A 24,337-nucleotide genomic window follows, 5' to 3' on the forward strand; every position below is an offset into this window, starting at 1 on the left:
TGATCTCCAATCCAATGCCTTAGGCATTATGGTCTGAGCTTTCATAATGTTGCATTAGATTGCTTGTTTGCAGTTTATTTTTTGGTCAGGAAAATAAGATCAGTCTTCTAGTACACTTACAGTTCTTTGCCATAGATGTATAATTGTAGGGAAAAAAATGATTTGTTGCACATTAATGTTAAAATATGAGTGTGTAACATCTGTCCATCAAATACCAATGAAGTTACCTACTCACAGTGATTATTGGAAAACATTTTAATTCTGAAAGGCTGGTTTATTTTGATGTTCTCCTTCATGATAAATCTTCTTGTATATTAAAAAAAAAACAACCCAAACACCCCCCATTTTTTCCATGCACCTTTTTTCATTAAAACAAATTATTTTAAAAAAATACCATGACTTTTGCCAGCCTGTTCAGAATTGGGTTTTGATGTCTTTATAAAATAAACTGCTATTCCTCCTCTTAGAGCTTTTTGTTTGTGTTGCAAGTGGAAAGAATGCTGTTTGGCAGATCTCTCTTCAAGGTCATTGAAAACATGTAGTTAATAGGAAATACACAACCACAAAGGCTCCAGTAAATTCAGCTTCAGCTGTTAAGCAGCTTCACCCAGTGCCGTGAGCCTGGCGCTCCAAATGCCCACAGACGGCACAGGGGGAGGGGCATGGCAGGCACACAGCTCTGCTGGGCGGGTCTGCAAAGCAAGGATCAATTCCTCAGGTTCCTGTCACTTTTAGCACGTACTCGTTAGGCAGCTAACTGAACTGGCTTTTATTGGGTGCATGATGACACTTTTCACAATGCCTTTGTGAAGGGGGAGTAGTTTTCATGTCCGTAAGAATACCCCTTCATCCTTTCTACTTCGTTCACTTCCGAAATAAAAACAAAAACAAACCGAAATTGAACAGGCTTTTGTATTTAATGATACCATCTTATTTAGAGTGAAACTTACCCTGTGCTTTTTCTTTTCATAGCTAAGGTGGGTCGGTTTTCGACGTTTGTCAAAGGCACTTTATTGGAAGCTACAGGTCAGAATTCACACATTCAGAAAGTAAATTGGGTGTTGAGAACAGATGCCATTGCAGAGCTATTTGTTCGTTCCCATTGACCTACCTTTAATTGCAGCAAAGGCTTTACTGCATTCACATCTGAGGTAAACCAGGACGAATTTCAGCACCTGTTTTCTCACCAGCTTTGTCACATTTTGACAGCATCCAAAATACACTCTGTTCTTTCCAAATAAAGATTCTATAAAATAAGACAAGAGGCAGGTAGAAGAGAGACATACATAATGCAAAAACCCAGTATAATCCAGCTGCATCTATTTCACTTTTGATATACCATGGTTAAAAACCCAAACGTTCCTTCCCCTAATTCAAATCATTGGCTTTTTGATGCAGCCACCAGTAGCTCTGGTTCCTCATTTTTCAGCTACTCCTTCCAGCCACAATGAATAATTCTTCTGTCATTCTATCAACAGATAGTTGATACCATCAACAGAGATGTGTGGATTGCCTAGTCAAGCACAGGTAACAGACTACCAGTAGCATTGAAAATACAAACAGCTTTTTGATGCCCTTAAATACTCATAAGAACAAAATCCAGCTCCTTTCAAAATTCAAATGCACCCCAGATTTCAGTTGAACGGGATACATTCCGGAAATCAATTGAAGATAGAAGATGAAAGGTCCTGCATCTGTTGCCCGTCTGTAAATATTTTGTGCATGAATTTTTTTTACCTTAAAAAATTATTTTCACAGTAATCCCTAATTTCTTAGCAAGGTGATGTGAATAGCTTTACCTCATTTGCCAGTAAATGCACTGATTTACATATATTCATAAATATGAATGCCTATTAAATGCAGTACATTATTTACCTAAGAGTTTCTAGGTCTACCAAATAATTTTCTATTAAAGGTACACATTCCTTATGGATGCAAAATGCCCTTTCTGGGACATAATCTGATTTCTGTGCAGAGCACTTATTAGTCAGGAAGTCCTCCTGCAGTTCCTTGCTCTGTGGTACCAAAGCACTTGTGCAGGCTGGGTTTGCACCGTTGCATTCCTTTGCCTCATATTTATCAAACCCCATCATATCTGGTAGCTCCTATTACTGCTTCCTTTCTAGGAGCATATGCCACAGAGGAGCAACACCAACCTTAGACAAGCTTAGTCCCGAAGTGCATTTAGGAAACTCTAGGACTGGTCTCTCACAATCACGAATGAAAGCAGTCATTTGGGTAGTTTCCCCTAATGATCCCTTATCTGGTTAACGCACATTATCCCCTACTTCTCCTCATGTGACATCATTGATGCCTACCCCCCACTCCCTCTGGAGAAGGGCCATGGCTGGCATGACTGCAGCTCATGGTGCAGGAACCGCGGGGGCATAGGGCAGTGGGGCACAGCCTGACTGAGTCTTCACTTTTAACTGCTTCTATCCAAGCATTTGAAACTACCTCCTCAGACTCGTAAATTAGTACAATATGGTGCTGGCACACCAAAAAACCATGGCTTAGCTTGCTTTGGCTCTTGTATAGATGAGAAAAATGTCACACTTCTCAAGTGTGATCAAATGGGTTCTCACTCCTCTCTGCATGTAACAATGCAGGGTACTACACAGGCCCAGAAACTGGGTGTTACAAAAAGGAACAACTTTGCTGAATATCAAGAGTGGCAATTTCATGAACTGAAAAGCCTGAGGGATCAATCCATTGTTACAGAAAATGGGATTATCAAACAGGTAAATTGTATGTCTGGTACCAGACATTATCTCTGGAGTATATTGGATTATTTGCATAAATCATCAAAAGTTAAAGCACTGGAAAATTGCAAACCCATCCAGTCACTTTAATGTGTTCTGCCTGCTCTGATCCAGGCTGCAGATCTGAGAGCAGATCTCTCTGCGGCTTTCTACTCCAGTTTAACAAGTTTAGCAAAAAATACATTCTTGTAATTGATTTTTACCATGGGAAAAATAAAAATTTCTGCACAGAAAAGCTAGGACAAAACTAAAATTGAGAAACTGATCACTTTTTAAGGAGCATAAGTTCTGCAGAGTACAGTTGGTTATTATTTGGGTGTTAACAATTTTGTACTGAGATTTCCTTGGCTAAGGTTTTTAGTGTGTTTAACTTAGGCAGAGGTCAATCTCACTCCTCTTGTTTTCAGAGAACAGCACTAAGCCAAAATCCACCTTTTTAAGAAAACAGCTTAAACACTTCCAAGAAGGTTGTTAATTGGATCAGTTCCCAACTTTAAGACCATGAAAAGTCATTCAACTAAAAGCTGCAGTTCAGTTAATTATCATCACCTTTTTTTTTTTCCTTCTGACTACATAATGTTTTGCAGTGCTTTAGATAATCTGTCAGGAGAATGATTAGGAAAAGTTATTACTTGACAGCAACTTCCTGATTGCAATTAAATGAACTTCAAATTCACAGGAGAAGAAATATATAGATTTTAAAAAAAGCTTTTGCCCTCTGAAACTTAGGTATTTCGGATCTCATTACAGTAAGTTAAAATTCAGTTCTTGGTATCAAGTTGCCACCTGTGTTAGATGAAAAAATCCTTGCAGAACTACCTGTAAGATCAGAGGAAGAAGTGAGAGCATGTGTGGCACAAGGCAAATCCTATGGAATATCCTCAACTGACTGAGGACACCTAAGTAACTTGGACTCTTCCAGAGCATAAATTTGCCAGGAGGGCTTTCTGAGAGGTGGAGAATGATAGCAGAGCAACTCCTTGCTTTCCAGGAGTGAAAATAAAGGTCATCTTTATACCAACATAGGGGAAGCACTAAAGCCATGCCTTCCATTGACACCAGAAGCACAATCCCATGCATTTTGTATGACTTTGGCAATCTGGGAAGGTTAGCACAAGAGGAACCCACTGACCACGTCAGGATTCTTACCCTGAAGTGACAGAACTACAGAGGAAATACTTGGTTTCTGTTGGCATGATGTAATTCCTTTGACAAAGAAAGGATGGTAAAGTCAGAAAGTCTCATCAATAGCACTCAAGTACATATAAACAGACACACACCATGCACAATTCACCACAGGAAAGAACAGATTCTCACACATAAAAAATAATCACATGGTGTAACTCAAACATGTAAGAAACACATGACAAAGTCCAAAGAAATCAATGTTTAGAACATGTCTAAGGACATATGGAAAAGGCTGTGGGAAAGGAGGCTGTCAGTTTAAGCCAAAGACAGACACATCTGTCTGGTAAAATTAAACAGTGCAATAAAAGGGTTAACCATTAAAGCCTTCTACCTCATTAGAAAACAGGTATTTTATTCAGCACCACTTATTGAACAACATTTATTTGTAATACAGGAGAAATGCTACCAAGGGTGACACCACCAGGAGACATTTGAAGACATCAGATACACAGCCAAGAGTATTTTTTTAGTTCCTTTACATACCACATACCACCAATCTAGAATGTTTGGTGCTCAGCATATGATGTTAATGCTGGCATTCATTCCAATGGATAGATGACTGACCAGTCACTGCAGGCTTAAACAGACATAATGATGAGGTTTATTTTTACCTGTTAACATTGCCCACAGCAGCTGTCAGCACAGCTATAGAATTGAATGTAGAAGTGGAAAGTGTTCAAGAAAACAAGAAATTGAAGCTGCCTTTACACATATTCCCTACCCTCTTCCTTGAATGAAGGTTTTGCACATGCTAAGAAAGTTGCCTTGGTCCAGGTCCTTCAGTTAAAGGATGACACCGAACCATCAGGAAGATTTGACAGTCCAGAGGCTGGGTAGGGGATCACATATCCACAAGAGTATTATGAACTCAAAAGGTACAGAACTGATACAGAATCTGTGCAACACCCAAAGCAACACTCTGCCTTTCTGTATTATGAAGTTAATGGATTAACACACAAATAAACCCAAACACAAAAAGCAGAACCCCAAAATCCCAACCTATAACAAAGGGGGAACAGCTGTTAAAATTAGGAATTTCATGTCAACAAGAATAATTTATAGCAAAGAATATAGAAAGCATTCACCAAATAAGCCCTCTGCCAAAATAAGATTAATTTCATACCATACAAAACAAATGAACACAGATTACTATCTACTGTCAAAATTAAGGTCATATATTAAAAAAAAAAAAAAAAAGAAGAATTTGGTATGAACCAGTCAAAATGTGAGAGCTCTTAGTGAAATAATGGGAACTTTGATGGAGATGCCTGACGAACTACAGAGGTGCTAACAAGTCAGGCATTGTGACATCTTGGAAAAAAGGTATTGCCAAAAATTCAACCTGGTTCCCTGAGAAGGGAAATTAAAAAGGCAAATGAAAAGAAATGTAAGTAATATTTAAATGTGACAAGATTGTAATCTTCTCTTCCACTGTATCAGTCTAATGCATTTAGTCTCCTTTTGAACTCAAAATGGGGACATATTACAATTAAAAGTGGCCCTTCCTCCCCTTAACTCATCCCCAGCATTCTCCCATTAAACAGTACACTGTGTAGGATGAAGAAAAGTTACTAAAAAAGGAGAGGAAGGAGGAGAGGGTGGGGAAAGGTACTTTATGCAAATGAAGTTTAGAGTAATTTGAATTATTAAAATAAAACTAAAATGCTTTTTAGAACTCAATATTGAAAAAAATAAAGACACCACAGCTATTTTCAAATATTCTTGACAACAGACTTTTGAACCAGGGGCTTTTATCTGAGAGAGACTTGACAAAATAGTGACAGAGAAAGTAAAAGTGTGACAGTGGACTGACAAGGAAGCCTTTCATCAAACTGCTTGAGAAAATAGGATTATAACCTGTTTTACCTGCCCTCCCACCCTGCTCCTCCTCCCATGGTACTGAATGCTGATCTGACACTTTAATCCTGAAATGAAGTTTCCCCCTCCTGTTACAGGAAATGTTAAGGAGTATAACCTGGCCTTGTGGCTCTCAGAGTTCCAGGGGTGCAATGAACACATGGTCTGTGAGCCCCACAGCAGGGAATGCTCTCTCCTGGCTGCTGACCAGCACCAAAGGCTGCCCTGCCTGTTCAGCCTTGGCAGTTTGAATTCATAATGGCACACCAGGGGACTAATGCAACAACCAAGTCAACTCCAAACATTTGTTCAAGGCTGAAATGCAGAGTAAAAAGATAAACACACTACAGCAACTAAGACTGGGAAGACTGTGAAATAACAGCTAAAGAGAAGAGCTTGAAGTTGCTTATGTAAGCACATCCAACTTGATGGAACAACTTTAAAAAATCTTACATACACATTGCAGTAAGACAGTTTTGAAGAGCTGTTTAACTGAGTCATTTCTGAAGTCCTGGAGAAGATAATCCAGGTCCACTACATTTTTGAGTACTACAAAGTTTACACAAGAGTGTTTAAAGATTAAAAATATTTTATTTACACTTTTCTTTATACACATTTTATACATTTTTTTTCAGCTTGAAACCCAAACAGAGCATATATCCAAGTCTGAGCATACTGTATCCATAGCAAGGGAAAATTACTTTCTGCCAAAAAAAAAAAAAGACAAGAAAAAATGCTTTAAAACAGTTAAAAAGAGGCAATTCTTAAATTATTTAGATAAGTTTATAGCAGTCCTAGGGTAATCATTAGACAGGTAATCCAAATGTATATATGAGGACATACACATATAATTTTGATTTTCTATAGGAAAAGTATTTCCAATAGCTAGACACAAACACAGTACAGTTTGAAAATAACTTTTCCTGTTAACTTATCAAATACATTCTTTTCAATACAAACAATCTGATATTTTACACTGGAATTGTGGGATATTATAGTGGAATTGCAATCTCCAGCATATAATAATTTATTTTAGAAAGACCTACAAAAATAACAATATATAGGGAAAAATATTTAACATAAAAACATAATTCACTCTTCCCTTCACCTGCTCCAACACTGACACAAAAGTTAGGTGGGTCCCACTGAGGTAATAAAAGCCCCCCTAAATATAGCTAACTTTACAGTTCTACAGAGCACTTCATTTCCTAGACTTACAGTAAGATTTTTCTACCACAGTCATAAATAAAAACGATCTGCAAATAGAAATTCTTTTCCCCTAGCTACCAACTTAATATTAACCCAAAGGTATTTAAAATTGATTTTTGAAAGCTATTTTTAAAATATTAAATAAACTGAACTTCGAGAAGTGTAAAAAAATTAGCAGAGGGACACACAGGAAAACTGTGCTCAAAACAGATTAGTTTTTCCTCCACCTGCCACATACAACTATGTTTTATGAAGTTTACCCACACAAAATGGAAATTTTCAAGTTACTCACCAGCTTTCAAAAATAGAATACAGATGCAAAAGTAGTCATTAGCATTTATTTTAAGCAGCTTTTAGTTGTTTAACAAACTAAAACAAACAAAATCTCAGAACAAATCTCAGAATGTTAGCTACAGGACACCAGCAAGTTCTGTTTAAACAGATGATGTGTTTTCCAGTTATGTTCTTTCCCACTCTCCTTCAGTACACCCCACCACGTGTGACAGGTGCTTATTCAAGTCACTTCACCACCTAGATATATATATTTTTATTAGCAGGAGAGCAGGAGGGGTGTTTTCTTTGATGGCCCCAACCCTATAAACTCTTAAACACAGGCTTAGAACACATGTGCTTACAGGTTTTCCTTTAAGTACCTTAGAGTCTTCTGTTTCTTTGTATTGGACTATTCACATATGTGAAGTCCACATCTTCATGTGGACATCTTTAACACATGAAGTGTTCAAAGAATCTGGGGCCCAATTCACTATTTATTTTTTTAAGAAAAAGTATATTAAAAAGGCAAAATACCTCTACAAATGTGACTAAATCTAAAAAGACTTTGACGTATGCAGGCTGACACAAACTACAAGTTTATTTGAAAGAACTGTTAGTATCTCCTCACAATGCTTACCCTCCCTTTGCTAAAGAATGGACATCATGAGTTAAGCAATGGGGTTTTTTACATCAGTTTCAATTTGCACCTGCTGAATTTTATCTCTGTTTTCTGAGTGTCAAGTGAAGCTTAATCCCTGACACAAGTAGGTACCATATTATCAGCATGAGGAAATGCAGCACTTGGGATTCTAAGGCAAGAGGGCCTCAAGAATAAAGAGCTGCAAAGCTTAGGAACCAGGGAAATATTACAGTCAAACCCTCAGAGCTAGTTCTAACAGGACTGCTATCACACTGCAGGAAGTAGGGCATCCACATTTTTCAAAAGAAAGTAACATAAAAGCAGGTTGCCAGGTAGCTCATATGCTGCCACTTGCTAGCAGTGCTTTCTGAAACAGCAGGACCTCTGTAAAACCAAGGTCTGCCTTCTTCCAGCTGAATTCAAGGGGAAAAAAGTACCTAAAGTTTCTTTTTGCCAGCTGATGCCTCCCCACAATGAAACTACCAACACTTTGTGGCAGAAAGTGAGCTATTTTTTCTTTATGCAGTACTTATAAAAAAAAAAATCCGTCCCCTAAAACCAGACCTAGGAGCATGTGAAATGGGAACTAGCAGTATCCAGTCCCTTTACAGGAACACTCCGCTTTTTGTCCATTGTCTCATTTCAAAAGAAAATTTCCTCCTGAAGTTGGTTGCTAAATTAAGAAATGAAGCTGATACATTTTTTCTATAGAAAAAAAACCCCTAGACTGTAACTCGCTATGTCCACCTTTCTAAAAAAAGGCAAGTACATTTGCTTTTCAAAGCAAGTAATATGTTGGATTTTAAAGATGTGGGTGACATTAGATTTGCTGGTATTCCATTATGGGACAGGAATAGGAGAACCTCCCCAAATCTAATAACCAAAGATCATAACTTAGCTATTCCTTGACAAATTAGAGGCATTTAAATGTTTTTTAAAACCCATCTTAATCTGACCATAATGCTCAAAATTTGATGGTAATAGACAATTCTTATTAGCCATCTTAGGTTTGTTCCTATTAAGGTACGAAATTATCTGGAGCTAAATACTAAGAGCAAACATTAAAAAAAATTTCAATTAAAAAAAATCCCTCCAAGTAACCGGAGTAACTGTCTCAGAAGTTCCATTATAGTATAAAGTTCCATTATATTTCAGGTCTGAAACAATGAAAGCACAGTAGATATGTAAACTGACAAAACATTCTCATATATCCCCACCATTCTAATCCCAAGCAAATTCCAACCATCCCTAATGCTGGAAAGGTTACAGCCAGCCTCTCAATGGAGACATAGCTTCAGGGGAGCTGAAACCAACAGTTCAATTATCATTTCAGAGAACAATTACTACTACAATCCTGAACAAGATCTTTCAGAATGGGGCACCTGAAGATAAACAGGAGCTTAAAAGCAGAGCACCAAAACCGATCTGGTTCTTCATTTTTCAAGTGTCAACACTCACCAATGACTGTAGTGGCAGTTGCTGAGTGCACGGAGCTTCAGAAGGTGCTTAAATGCAGACTCAAAAATGTAACTTGACACGCCCCTATCCTTACCATTACTTTTAATAAAGTCTTGGCCGTGTCTCCAGGACATCTGACTCCTGAACACCAGATATCCAGAGCCAGGGCTGCTCCCCACACTGGCACTGGCCCCACATAAAGTGAGGTACTCTATGTATAATGTGCCCTTGACAGCTGCCTCACATAGGATTAGCTTGCTGCCCCATTAAGAAATGAGACTGATAAAAAAAATAATAACAAAAGCACCAAACAACCCAACAAAAAAACCCCAACTCCAAAAAACAAAAATCCCCCAACCTTTTTTTTTTCTCTTGTGCCCCAGTATTCCATGAACTATGTACAGTCAGCACACAGCCAGCACCTACCAGAGTCAGTTTATCTCTCCCCATACAAGGTGATGTACATATGTCACAGTAAAACTGATGTTTTAATGTAAGCCACATTTTTTTTAAGTTAGGCTATCAAGAAAGTAAATTATATTTCTAATTCAGTAAACTGAATTATTATTAAAAAAGACAAATTTAGCTGCAAACTAGTCTGCATCAAAAGGCTGAATATCAATATTTGGTCCAGTCCCTTCTGGTGTAAATAACTTATCACTAGAGCTATGATGGCAAACATTTCCTCTTTCTTTTAAAACATATGAAGATACTCGATTAATAAATCATTTCTAACAATAAAACCCTAAAAAAATCTGCTGACTTGCCATATAGCGCCAAATACTCACATTTCAACCCAGAACATAATTCCTACAAATATACAGGAACACAATATGAGAAGTTTTACACATTGTTTTAACTTCTATTATTTGAAATTTCATTTACACAAACAGATGTTATTTTTAACATAGAAAATTTAGGGTGATTTTGGTCCCTTTGTAAGTGCATTCTTTTGAACTCCCTGAGTACTGTACATTCCTTTTCTACAGTGAATTCTGACTGGGAGATGCTGAATACAGTGGTTTTGCATTGCTGCATATAAAGTAAAGTCTATTGCTTAGAATGAAACACAGCAGCATAAGATTTTACAAAATATGCAGCTCATGTTTCAGCATCTGAACTACATGTGAGCCTTCAGCTTCACCAGATCTCTCCTTTGAGTTCTACATGTGGCTAATTTACATCCACAAAGATAGTCCAAATGCAGTTACTGTTATTATTTATGTCTTGGCAGATAATTCTTATCAATCTACTGTCACTTATACCTGCAAGTTAACGCAATAGAATAGTCAAAGCCCTCTTGGACCAGCCATCTCTATTCAGGCACTCCAAGGTCAGTAGCCATAGCTGTGTAGGTTTTTACAAAAGAAACAAATTATACCAACAAACCAATCACCTAACTCCACATTTTCCAAACACAGTAGTTCTTAACAGTTAATAATTAAATAATAATAATAAAAATATTATACCACTTCAATATGAGTACTCATATTGAATTGTGAATATAATAAAGTATTGACAATAAACTGTAGCATATCCAGTATCCAGTTCCAAAAATAACTGTGGGTCACAGCAGTGCTGAGCATTTGCTTATTGACGTTTTCAATTTCAACGAAAAAAGAATAGTGGGCAGCACACTGAAACCAAAACGAAACTCAGGTAGTATGAGTTTACTTTTTAAAAAATAATTTATAGAATAACAAATAACCAAGAGTTCATTATGTAGCAACAATATAAAGAGTTTAAGGTTACTGGATCAATCTGGTTACTGGATCAATCAGTATATACTAAAGATACTTTGATACCAAATGAGGCTTCCAGTTTCATTTAAGAACTTTGAACTATTCAGCTCATGAAATACCCAAAACTCAACAGATATGGCTGAATCTGTGCACTAGTTAAAATATAATATTTTAACTGCACATAAAAAGATGCATTTATATACAGTTTTTACAGTGTATGCACATGTGTGTATACATTTTTTTACTCACCAACAAACACGACACAGACAATAGAAGGCAGCATAGAAATAGTGTTTTGAATATAAAAATGCTTTGTTTTCAATTTAGTAGAAAATGTGTAATTTGCATTTTGGCAGACTTACTGGTACAACTATACAAAACCAGGAAAAGGGTCATGCAAAAGGGTTAAAATTCTTTTCCAAAGTAAAGAAGGAAAAACAAAAACACCTAGTAGATTTGAGATTACTTTGCAGTTAATAGGAAAAGCATCTAAAAGACAACATAAAATACAGAAATGGTTGGCTTGTTACTTTATACCTGGTTGTACCCAAGTACAGGTGATGATCTGTATTTTGATGCTTGATAAAAAATGAAAATAACATCTTTCTTCTCTTCCTTTCACAAATATTTTGTCAAACTCAACTTATTTCAAAAGCATAGTGGTATAATGGCCATTAAAAAAAACCCAGAACACATTGTGGACATAAAATGTTACCAAAAAAAGCAGACTCAAAAATGTATTTTTTTCTCATCCTTACAATTACATTTATTAAAAAAAACAACAAAGCTTTCACAAGGTCAGAGCAACTATCACCTTTTCTAATAAACTTGGTAAGTACACTGCCTGTACATCCTGTTTCTCTTGAGCATTTGGCCACTGTTCTTATAGACAAGGAAATGTCTCTGCAGGAATTCAACTGGTTTGTAATTTTTTTCAACAAATTAGTATAGCTCTTTTGTATTTGACTGGGTTGTTCACTCTGTTTTAGCTGCAACGTCTAACATGCTCCAAAACATACTCAGGGAAGTGCAGGCTGCAAACCTGTAAGCCATCCAGCTTGCATGGCATCCTTGGATATTCATCTTCTTTCCATTTGTTTTCCTCTGGATCAAAAGTGAGAATCGAATCACTGTAATGACCGTTGTAACAAAGGCCTCCAAGAACCATTATCTGTTTGTCCAGAACAGCTACACCATGACCACTCCTACCTATTGGCATAGAAGCCAGTATAGTCCACTGATCGGTATCTGGGTCATAAACCTCTGTAGATGGACATCCTTGAGATTCAAAGGAAGCTCTCAGGATCACACAGACACCACCAAAGACATAAAGCTTACCATTATAAGAAATCATTTTGTGAAAGCATCTCGCATAATTCATTTTGCATTTGTTCTCCCAACAATTAGTGACCACTTGAGTTCTCCGTGTTCGCTGCTCTACTGTCCCTTCTTTACTGGGATCAAACACACACACTTGCTTAGAAGTTGAAGATGATGTAATTCCACCAGTGATATACAACTTGTTACCAAGCACAGTCCCTTCATGTCCGTACTTATTGACTGGATAGGGATCCACAAATTCCCATTTATCTTCAGTAATATCATACCGTTCAGTGGAGTAAAACGTTTCGTCCCTGGTTCTCCCAGCCACTGCATAAACATACCTGCCAATCACTCCGACAGCAAACTCAGAACGTGGCACAGACATGTCTGCCATTCGTAACCAAGTATTCTGTCTCGGATCATATCTAAACACTTTGGATGAAGCATGGAACTCACCATCTGGCCCCAGTTCTTCCCCACCTAATAAGAACACAAAGTTATTTACAATGGCAAGGCAGTCTGGTCGTAAAGGTACTTGAGGACCCTCTAGTTCCCACCAGACCCTCGGTTTGTGCAAGAGAAGAATTTTACTGTTTACCATACTGTGTCCTATCATTCCTCTAAATACTGCAGTCTGGGGTTTGGCAGAACGAATTTTGTTCGATTTCATTTCCATCAAAGGCTGTTGGTGAACGCTATGAAAGTAATTCATGGCTTGGTCAACCTCATGTCGCAGCTGCCGGGAGTATCGGTAAAACTCTGATGTTTTTACCTATGAATACATTTAAAAGATATTAAAATTCTGACCAAGAGAAACAATCCAGAAAACCTAAATCGCTATATGTCATTAGAAGATTATTTTACTTTGTTTCATTCAGGCAATCTTGAGAGCAATTGCATTTATGCATGAAGGTTTAAACTGATGTATTGTTATCCAAAATCCAGAAGGCAATTTAGTGATCAAGAGCAGTGACTAACATTTTCAGCAGAATAATCACATGCAGAATTTATACTGGAATTAGGCACAACTGAAATCCCCAAGTCTAAGAATCATTATTCCTTATCCTGAAAACAGCTTCTGTTCATCTTCTGCTTAATCGATAAAGTACCCAAATTAAAAATTCCATCTTTTCCTGGGTTTCAACGACACTCCACACACCCATTCTGTGGTTACCAAGGTCTATTCTAGTCTGTTTTTTTCTGAATTCTCACAAACTAAGCTTGAGCTCTCAAATGCTAGGCTCTGCTCACAGGGCTATTTAATTGCCTTGGGGTAGGAAGGGACGGTACCCAACTGCCTTCCTTCGGAATATGTGCTTGCACCAACCACTCATCATGATAACGACCTTATAGTTTCCCCTCTGTGAGTCTACACGTCAACACATGCCTTTAACACAAGAAGGAAACATCTCCACCTATAATCCTTTGGTTGTGCATTTCTTTTGCAAATTGAAGAGACAGGTTTGAACTTCCATTTCCCAGGTGAGAGTTACAACCTAAAACCCATCCTTGCTCAGTTTTTTTGGAGTTGCAGGCACAGGGGAAAATAAGAATTCCTTCTGGGACCCTTCCCGCTATCTAAGCCAATTCAAGCACCCGAGGCTGCTCCTGAGACCATTCCAAAACACATTCCTGTCTTGAACATTTTAATTAATCTAGCTCAAGGCAGTCCTCAGCTCACCTTGGGAATCTCTTCAGAAGCCTCACTCTTCCTGTACAGTCTGGTGTAAAACAGCATTCTGAATCACACTTATAGAACAAATCAAAACTTGCTAGATGTTAACAAATCCACAAACCCTCCATCAGATTTGATCCTAAATCCCAGTTTCTTTCACATAAAATTGGATTGCTTTCAAACAGTCTAAAAGCCTTTAGTATCCACCAGCTCCAAATAAGAAGTGATGCTCTGTAAAAAAATTCAGAGGCCACTCTGAAATTTCAAGTGATCACAAAGTAACACCTGGAGCTACTATTTTTAAGTATCTTTTACTCCACCTCCTCCTATCCTCAGTCGGAAAAAACAAATGTCTCAGGAGTGGTGGTATGAATTTCGACATATATGGAAAGCAATTTGGAAATTAATGCTCTTTATACCTTGTGAATAAAGTAGCTGCTTGTTCCATAAGCACATCCCATTAAAATTTTGTTAGCCATCTGGTAATCGTATCTTCCTTGCATAGTAATTAAGACATTCTGCTGTCAAAGAATGATTGTTTAAAAAAATCTTTTGAACTGCTATTATTGAACACAATTTGCACAGTTTTTGAGACAGCTGGAAACACCAGATTTCAAAAAGAAAGCCGAATATTAACCTACAATTGTAAAGCAATACATTGCTCAATAGTTACAGTGACTTGATATTTTTATTTACACTTTTTCTTTCCTCCACTTTAATTCTGACAAGTTCAACTTATCTTTGTTTGAAAAAAAGGAGGATGGTCATATGCAGATCATATATATTATTCTGGAAGCAATGTCTAGCCCCTTTCTACTGTTTTTACTAGAAGTGATTTTGGAGCAAAAAGGTCTACTCAGGTATGGTACTTACTGAAAACCTACAGCAAGCCCAGCTCTTCTGGGAACAACAGCTCTATTTTCTTGTTGCAAATATATAATATATATCATACAAAGACAGATTTGCTCATATGATACTTGTTAGAATAAACCATATGCCTTGCCTGACTGAAAAGACTGAACATAAATTACAGAAAATATGCTGGCAGGGAGAACCACAGCACAAAAAAATGGTAACATATAAAGGTTAAAAAAAAAATGAAAAAAGAAGTTAAAATAAGAAAGAATCGTGGCTGGGCTACTTTATCCTTAAAAGGAACTTTCAAATTCTAAACCAGCAGGACTACTTCCATATTTCCAAACTGGAGCTATCCTCTTTGGAGTTAAATAAAAATATAAATATCTTTTTTCCATCTAAATGCAGTTCAGGTTTTCTTGGGCAATTATGGAAGACAACAGGATCAACATGCTTACAATGTGAAGCATATCAGTAAAGCCTGGCAGAGATGGAAATTTTTTTTCTTTCTCTCTCAGCATTTACAACTCTGCTATTAGACCTAGGAACTGGAATGCCAGCCAGAAACTGGAATTAAAATAAGCATACAACTTCATCACTGTACTCCTCCACATAGCCTAAATCTCACCCCATGAGAGCATGCCAAAAGAAACAAGGAGTATCTCTAATTCCAGAGAGAGACCCTCAATACCAGGATATTAGTTTACTACTGCTTATCTTGACAAAGGCACTCATGCCAAAGCAAAGCCCCAAGCTCTTACCTTAAATGAAAAAGACATGATGGAGCAAATGCAACTCCCAGTTATTAACACCCTCTCGAAGTTCATGGGGAAGTTTCGACAAGCACAAGTTTGAAGAGCTGAACATGAAAATACACAAGCACTAGCAATTCTTACAATATGCAGAAAAAAAATCCCACAAAACAAGAGTGATCAACTGCCTCACTTCTGGTAAGAAAAGGTAAATGGAGCATTCCTAGACTTGGCTGTCAAGGAAAAATATCCCTGGTTTTAGCCATCCACCTTCCACCAGCATAACCTCTGCCATGCAGGGGCAGTACCTCTCCTGAGGCTCAAATGATGAATGTTAGGATATGCCTATAGGAAAGTACAGACTGCTCACACTTGCTTAATGCAAATGAAAACAAAGCAAATGTAGGTCATTTGACCCGCTTTCAGTCACACATTATGAAATGTTCTAGAAATATTTGAAAGCCCTGTTCAGCCCCTAATAAGAAAAACCCTCTGCCTACACTTTCAAGTATTTTTACAGTAATTTTCATTACTTGTGTATATAATCAAAAAAGAGAAGCATTAAAATTTAGGTGGTTTGGTATTTAAAACAAATGTAAGTTGTAAATGTCAGCAGATGAAAGTCCACGGCCTTTTGCAGGAACTTCTATCTGACACCCAAAACATGTAAAAGGAAAGCCCTCAGCTTTCAAAAGTAGGCTCTGCTACCACCTGTAAGTAACAACAAGAAGCTGATCAGCAAATAGCAAAGTGCTTATCAACTGACCAATTTTCCTGTTAGGTTCAAATGGAGAAGCTCTGAAGGAATGTGTCCATAATAAACAACACTCAAAGAGAACACACGGACTTTGGCAAAACAGGTGGAAATGTACAGCAATTGTCAGGAACCCTGAAGTAAAACAAACGTGTATTCCTAAAGAGTACATCATCAGTCTGAATTGATAAAAATATATAAATGCTTCAAAATATATAAATGCTTTGAAGTTTTTCTTTAAAATGTTATCTTGCTGAAGGGTCTCAAATGCATTTTAAGTTGGACTTCCTTATCAACCCCAGTCACATCATCAAAAAAGGAATTTAAACCAAGTGCTAAAGCTTTGCCCGTGTGATTTTTCTTTACATTCTTTCCAATTCTTTCTTTAATTTTCTGGAGAAAACCCCCTTAAAGAGGTTATGCTGGGACACAACCTAATGTAAGAGTTTTCACAGGATCTCTAGAGATGGAGAATGGGGACTATCTCAGTGTATGAACTATCAGTGGTTCACAATCAGTCTTTCTGCTACACACACTGAGAACAGCATAAACAAAATCAAATGGGTTATTCCATAATAAAAGATGTAAAAATAATTAAAAACATCCATCCCTCTACGTGCCCCCTGGGGCATCCCTCCAATGCATTTGAGCTTTAATGCATTTCCTCTTCTTCATTTTAAACCAGTGAAACACTCCATAAAAAGTGCTGGCTTTCCAAGTTAATGCAGTGATTAATCACTACCTATTTTTCTGCTGTATTGAATGCATGCTTTTCTACTTGTAACAGCTATGGAAGCCCCAGAATCTTCCATTTATATTATATGAAGAAGTAAAACAAAAAATTAAGCCATTACTTTCTAATTTGAAAAGTTATCTCCACAAAAGATCAGCTTTGTCCCACATTATGTTCATCAGCTTTCCCCCTCCCCAAAACCAATTATGCTAATTAATAAGCTGCAGGAAGAGCAAAGAAATGCAAGGTAAGTGTTCTGTAACACATTTGACTTCAGTATATGGACTTTAAAAAAAAAATTCCTCATACAACCATTTACAGCTACTGCTCTATTTGTATTCTTGTTACTTAGGTTTATAAGAAAAAGCTTTAAAAATCAGAAAAAAAGGCTTCTTTTGAACTGCCCAAACTAAACAGCTATTATTTGTGCACCTGGTAACTAAATTTTAGTATGTTATTATATGGGGTGGCTATTAACTTGCTTCCTTCTGTAGAACTGGTAAAAAAAACCCAACAAAAACAAAAGCACAGAAAAATCTCGATGGCTCATAACGTCACTTTCTCATTTCTAGTCATGTAAACAGAGAATTGTTTTAAGATTCCAATTTATTGTGCTTATGTTTTCTAAGCCTGCCAATTCTGAATATGTGATGCAACTCAAACTCAGCTACTAGGAGTACAGAAGCAATGCTCCACCTTTCCAATGAAGAATGATGGCATCTGTATCACATTTCTAAAGATCAAATACTTACTTGAAACAAAACCCTGAACTTATTTTACTAGAGATTAACCTGAATCAAAACTAAAGATCCCATCAACTCCACTAACAAGGATCTTTATTATTTTCATATCAATTTATCTCTGGCCATATTCTAATCACAATTATCAGCTGGTATGAGAACTGCTCAGTACCAGTGAAGGGCCTTGAAGGGCTATTCTGCAAGAATAGAAATCATTTAAGTGTTTTCAGCCTAACCAAGAAAGCCTCTGAGAAGCAAGGACAATGCCCTCAAACTGATTACTCAGCTGTCTCTTTTCAGAAGCAGAAAGAGAAATTGTCAAAATCAAGCTGGAGTCTAACTCAATCTAACCTCTCAAATGAAAGTGGAGTCAAAAATCTATATGCCACAATTAAGAAGCTCTGCATGTAATAAATACTGCTACCAGATCTATTCACACCAACAACAATCTTAACACCCAAAAATACTGAGCACAGCACCTATTTACAATAAGAGGGGCCCCTAACTTCATCCACACTTCTTATTCAAACTTCGTTTCTTCAGCAAACGAAGTCGTGTAAGTAGATACATATGTATTACTAGAAATGGAGGTAAATGGGGAAAAAAAATTCAACACACTTATGAAAGGTAAAGTCACAGTAACATAAACTATAATGACATCTTCTCAAAAATTACTGTTTTCTAGGAACAGGACAGCAGATATTCAGAGATAATGTGCTATTCATCCTACCTCTACAACAGAAGCTGATGAACCTAGTGATTAGCAAATACTTGATTTAGGCTAGCAATTAATAAGCATGAGCTAGTCATAATAGACCTTACAGACTGGACATAAAAAAAAATCTCTGGGTTTTAACAACAGAGATTTTGAAACATTTCAGTCTGAGTAGTACAGAGAAACTAAACGGAGCTTAAACAGAATATTTCAGAGAAATCATGACATGGTTGCCTCCAGTAACACAGAGATTTACTCAGTGATCCAGGTGAAAGGCACACCAACTCCTATTTCCAAACTTCCTCAAGACTTACAAAGCCATGGATATGTTTAGTAAAAACAGGGAAGCACAACACAGATACTGAAACTTGTGTTTTTCCCCAAATACTTTGCCTTTACTTTCTAACTATTCCCTAAATCCTTACTTGATTTATATTTCCATTTTTTCCCATACATCTGCATGTACTTTAAGGGCTGAGGAACAAAAGGAGTACCTACTCATAGCTCAGAAGCCATTCTTCCAGGACATTTTGTAGTAAGCAAACATGCTGTACCTTCACTTGTGCACTCTAAATGCATCAGCTTCCAGGTATTAATCTAGACTCACTGCTTTAATTTTTAAATTGTACATCTCTCAAAAAAAAAAAAAAAAGATGTAAGGAACAGAACAGTTTAAGAGGACAAAAGTATCCTTGCCACGACTTGCAAAGTTAAGTTATCTAAGTTATTTATATCCTACAGTGAAAAGCATCTGAGAAATAGGTATTAGAAAGATTACACAAAAGTACATAACAAGTCAGCCAGTGTACAGTAAATACAGAGTATGATAAACTGGAAGAGTCGACTTCAGCCTGTATTTGGTACATTCATGCATTTACTATGTGCTGGCTTCAGGAAAAGGCTGGATTCTGTTTGTGGATTTCCAAAAAAGGGAGCTTTACCACTATTTCCCCATTCTACACAGAGAAGAAAGAGGCTCTCCCTGTGTTACTGCCAGAACAGTGAACAGACATACTCTTTTATTAAAAAAATAAAGTGTTCTATATTCTGATGTTGGCTCCAACTGCAGTTGTCCTTTGTCACTTGTCCTGCTGGATAACTTAATACTCTCCAGCCAGGGTAGAACACAAATGCATTCCTAGCTGCAGTAACAAATGACATCATTAGCTCTGCTTCCCTCTGCTGAGCTGTCTCACTCCATAATCTGCACTGGCTTTTCTCTGCTCCCACATACAATTACAGAGAGGGTATTAGCAGATAAAGCTTTTACATGTAGTATATAACCTGGCATGCTCAAAACAACTGCTCTGCTGAAGCTGTACCTATTGGGCCATTTGGTAGCTGTCAAGATAAAACAGGAGGAGCACTATATGCAGGATTTATACCAATGATCCCAAAACCAGCTCCAGAAGTTATACCCAAATATAATGCTGAAGACCAACATACATTTTCATTTGTACTTACAGAAATTTAACTGAAGACAGCTTGATGCTTGGGCTTGCATTCCCAAAACTCATACTGCTGAAGCAGACTCACACAAATCCTGCCTTATTAGATTAACCTCAAAAAATATGTTGTGAATTCTGTAGGTTTTATTACTGAAAGGCTTAAATAATGTAATAATATGGTAGAAGTGCTATTTAAAACAAGACACTGCAAAGTATCCGGCAGAGTTCAAGTCCTACTAGTTAAAAATGTTTTAACCCAATATAAACATTACATTAGTGCTGTAAAATATCTTTAGGTATTTATTTTATTTATGTCTATAATCCAATATAGCACCATAAATATATTTTATGTATTATTGCTTCCTATATTCAGCTAACACGCACAGAAAAAAATCCAAAAGATAAAAATTCACTAGTCTGAAGTAATTAATAGCTCTTACAATCTGAAATACAAATAAGAATTACTCCTCAGATGATCCAGTGGCCCTTAAAACCATTAAACCTGCTTAGATGATCCAGTGGCCCTTAAAACCAAGACAGCCTTGCCTGTATATTCACTAGATACTGAAGTAAAAACATATGGAAGATTAATTTGTATGAAGCACAACAAAAACATGGGGTCTGAATTCCTATTAATTTCCTAGGAGGTGAAAAATATAGAAGTTGAAGTTGTATCTTATAACACAAAACTAACATTGTTAAAGCAGCACAGATCAAGTAATTCCTAACCTGAACACTGACTGGCCTGTATGAGAACTGCTTACAAAGTATTGTAATCCTGTACTGCTAATCAATATTCAGAGATTCTGAAGAACTAGAAAACAATTTTTTTTGTCTGTTCTTCAACAGAAGAGTAGAAAAGGCATTTTTCTTGTTGAACTCTTACTACATACAATGGAAGTTAACTATAAATCACCTGTTACAAAGAGTCCTCTGATATTTAAAGTCAATCATTACATTTGACACCATCAAAAATTTTTGATTGTATTATATCTTGTGTACAACCAAGTTTATGTGTAACTTTGCAGGATCAGGGCCTACTTCTAACTGCTATGTAATAGCACAAGTACTGAAGATACAACAACAACGCTCTGCAGATTTAAGAGCAGATGCTACTTTTCATTTGTAAATAACTCTCCCCTGTACTTAGGCCACATAAGATCTGCAGTCACTATTTTTGATTATATTGATAACAATCATCATAACATACACTCTACATTATTATATGCAGCTCTAAAACCTCTGGAAAGCAAGAAGCAACTTGTAGAAAACAGTTAAGAACGTTTGAAATCAAACTAGATACAAGTGACCTTATTTCAAAAGGTCTTTTCCATGTTAAGTCACATATAAACATGTACTGCAAACATACCTGTTCTCCAGCCACTGTAGTATTATTGTCTAATAAGCAAAGACAACACTTCTAGATGTTTGCCTTCTCTGCTTTTCTTTATTAGAAAAATAAATGCTATCATTTTGTTCCTTTGCATAGCTTCTGGAATCTTACCTATTTAATGGCATGCTGCCCTAGCTAAATGATGAATCCTGCCTACTGCTTTTCAAATGCACCAACCTTCTCAAAAACACTGGATGGTGTCATCAAACAAAACCTGATGTTCTGAATGATGGTGTCCGTATGTCTCCAGCGTCTTCTATCATGGCGTAGCCAGGCCTGAACAGCTTCATACAGCTCTATCTCTGGAAACCTGCTCAGATGATCATTATCCAAGTAAGACATGAGCTTCTCAAAGCTCAGATATGAAAGAAAGTCAGGTCTGGACATGAGTGGCACAAAATTCTCTAGAAGAAAGGAATCCAATTTTTCCCTGACTCCTTCGATGTTTACACCAAAATCATCCAGAAGTCTCATAATTTCTGCACAGTTTTCTAAGCAGATTTTAGCTAAGAGAAAAGAGCAGCAAAACTTTACCACCTCTATAAGCTGGACATACATGGCAGCCTGAAGGATTTCATGAACAGTGTTCATACTCAGTTCAATAGTTCCATAGTACATGAATTGTAGGACATGACTGAAGCCTGTAGCTGTCAGACCTTTCAAATGGATTTTGTCCTGATCTCGTTCTCGCATGTCTGCTGTGAACATAATCCTGAAGTAATCACTCTGGGTGGCAAGCAGTGCTTTATGGGCCTGAAATTGGTGGTCTTCAATGACAAGTGTGACATCAAGAAGCAATCCCTCCTCATACAGTGCTCTGAATCCTGCAGAGACACTGGTGTCATGGATGGAGGAGCTAAACCCTTCCACGTCCCCTGCCATGAATCACCTGGGGGGAAGAAAGAAAATAAATAAAAATAAAAATAAATCATAATTTCTAATAACATATTACAAGCTCTTCCTGACCAGATAAATCCTAACTGAGATTGCTTTGATTAGGACTTAAAAGTCTTCACCATTCTTTCTGTTCTGTCTCCAGCTGAAAAATCAACTTAGGAAATAACTTAAAACACAAACTTTAAATATTTCTCCCCAAACCAAATATTCTCATTTTAAAGACAGGGTAATGAACAAAAATAACTGTGCAGTACTGCCAAAATGATTCCTTACTCCAAGTTAATTCATGGTCATATAATGAACTAAAAAGGTTGTCATGGTTTTTTTCCTCTCCCCCCATCAATCTTTCTAAAGATTTATCTCAGGGGAGCAATAAAACACCCACTCTTGGATATCAAAGGTCTCCAAAAAAGGAAGCCAAACTTCCTGAACTTCAGAAACAAGCTTCAGTAGATCTGTACATGGTATGATCTTAAAAAAACCCCAACATTTATTATGCTTTAAGATCTATGTCAACTTATTCAAAAGTTATTTGTAGGAAACTGAACATTTTCACAGATACTATTTGAGATTGTGTGCTTCACTTTTGTAAAAACACAGTCCCATCACATTTCCCCCCATTTCTTACTACAGTGATTAATATTAAGTTCTGAGATCTATGAAGTGCAAAATACTAAGGCAACAAGAAGCACTGACATTTTTTGTGAGTAGGTCACAAAAATAACATTTTGCATAATGGGCTTAGTGAAGCTTAATTGCTCATTAAGCATTTGCAGATATACCGTTACTTATATGCAAGCTAAAACTAAACTGCAAATAAATCAAAAAAAATCAAAGAGTAGCAGGATCCTACCCTGTTAAAGTCAATTCAATAATCAAAATAAAAACCTATTCAAAATCCAGAAACTTCTCAAAATGTTGCTCAACTTCTTTGGGTTTAGATAGGGTGAGGCTGCACAACGTAGCTTGAACCAATTAACAATTCACCAAAGGACCACAGCACACTGCATTCTCCTTCTCTGTCACATTCCGGGACCTGAGCTCCTGCTGCCCACTTTGAGCCATTTCTGGGGCTCACTGAGCTCCTCCAAAAAGTCAATTCAACTCATAAACATGACTAAAAAATGAACTAAGAGCAGGGAAGGCCAGATGTGAAAAAGGTACGACACAAACATGACCACCCCACTCCTCAGCACACACAAAACCTCAAAACTAGAAATCTATCTGCTTCCCAGTGACCTTACTTCTGACTTGGCTCTGTGGGGTTCGGCACAAGAACCAACCTGATAGAAAGGGCAGGACACACACCTGTGCAGGAAGAGAGAGAAAGAGCTACAACTTCCCTACCTGGCATTCATTTACTATTAGAGTTGGTTCAGATACTTTTGTTCCACTTCATCCCACCCTAAATTACACTTCAACTTTCCCTCAGATATTTGTTGCATTTAACTCTGAATTTTCTATAACAAATGAAGCTAATAATGTTTTGGTACTAGTAACCCACATGAAAATCTAAATAATGCCAACACATTAGAAAAACCTGCAGATTCTCAAGGTCATAAAAATTCACACAAGTATATGGACCGAGAAGTGACTCTAGGCTGGCCTGTGTTTCACAGCCTCAGAGAGCAGTTTCCACTTACCCCCACTTCCTCAAGCACCACATTCTGGCTGCTGCCATTGTAACAGGAATGAATTTTATTAGACTCATCAATGGTTAATCATCTCCTCTCCACTCCTCAGCACACATCCTGGAAAACCAAACTGGAGATACCCTTTGTCTGTGCAAAACTAAACTGGTGAATGGGTGTTTGTAGCCACACCTCGTGGAATTAGCACCACTCCCATACTGCTGAAGCCTGATGATGGGCTCTGTCCACGATAAAGCTAATGCTGGGAGTGGTCTTTACAGTTAAGGCCTTC

General features: G+C 37.2%; 1 protein-coding gene across 3 annotated transcripts in view; it reads right to left on the bottom strand.

The window, feature by feature from the left end:
* Positions 1–24,337, bottom strand: part of APOO (apolipoprotein O) — a 66,066-nt gene that overhangs the window by 31,481 nt on the left and 10,248 nt on the right. For all 3 annotated transcript variants that reach the window (XR_007777197.1, XR_007777198.1, XR_007777199.1), the window contains 2 exons: positions 21,695–22,406; positions 1,112–13,224 (listed from right to left, as the gene is read on the bottom strand). The gene's annotated coding sequence lies outside the window, so the exon portion shown is untranslated. The remainder of the gene's footprint in view (positions 1–1,111; positions 13,225–21,694; positions 22,407–24,337) is intronic.

The sequence above is a fragment of the Serinus canaria genome, chromosome 1, assembly GCF_022539315.1.
Source record: "Serinus canaria isolate serCan28SL12 chromosome 1, serCan2020, whole genome shotgun sequence".
Taxonomy (NCBI): Eukaryota; Metazoa; Chordata; class Aves; order Passeriformes; family Fringillidae; genus Serinus; species Serinus canaria.